Here is a 665-nt window from a genome sequence, read left to right on the forward strand (position 1 = left end):
CTTCCTAAGGGAAAATACTACATTTAATACTTACGGAAAATAATTTTTTGTTACAGATATGCTCAATATATGAGCATGTACAAATATGTTGAACATAACACTTGTACGATCATTGAATGAACTTAGTTTGTGTTCGATTTTATTTATAAATTAAAAAATTCGCAGCACAAAATATATCTGCATGCAAGATTCGTAATAATTATATTCATTTCACAAAGTCTGATAAAAAGCCCCAAAAATATATCTACACAGCATTGGTACCATAACTTCAATGTTATGACAGAAATTTGAGTCTACACTGGTACTGGTAGTGACGCAAAAAAACTTCTTCATTATCAATTATTATGCTACCATATATTAAATTATTTAATTGCAGTGTGAATGGCAGCATTATATGAAAGCACCGTCGTGCATATAACAGACTTATATACACGACATTGTTTTGTCGTGTATATAAGAGCATTATATACACGATGTCGTGTATATAGCCACAGCCCGTGTCGACGGAAATGTCAAAATCCGTTTGTTACAGCGCTTTCGATTGGACAAAGTTGAAGACGTTAAGCCAATAGATTCTCGGTTTCCCACATAAATGTCAACACATTTACAATTGGTCATCCAAACAGTTCAGTAGCCAATCATTTTCTTGTTATCATATTGTATAA

The sequence above is a fragment of the Haliotis asinina genome, chromosome 12 (genome assembly GCF_037392515.1).
Source record: "Haliotis asinina isolate JCU_RB_2024 chromosome 12, JCU_Hal_asi_v2, whole genome shotgun sequence".
Lineage (NCBI taxonomy): Eukaryota > Metazoa > Mollusca > Gastropoda > Lepetellida > Haliotidae > Haliotis > Haliotis asinina.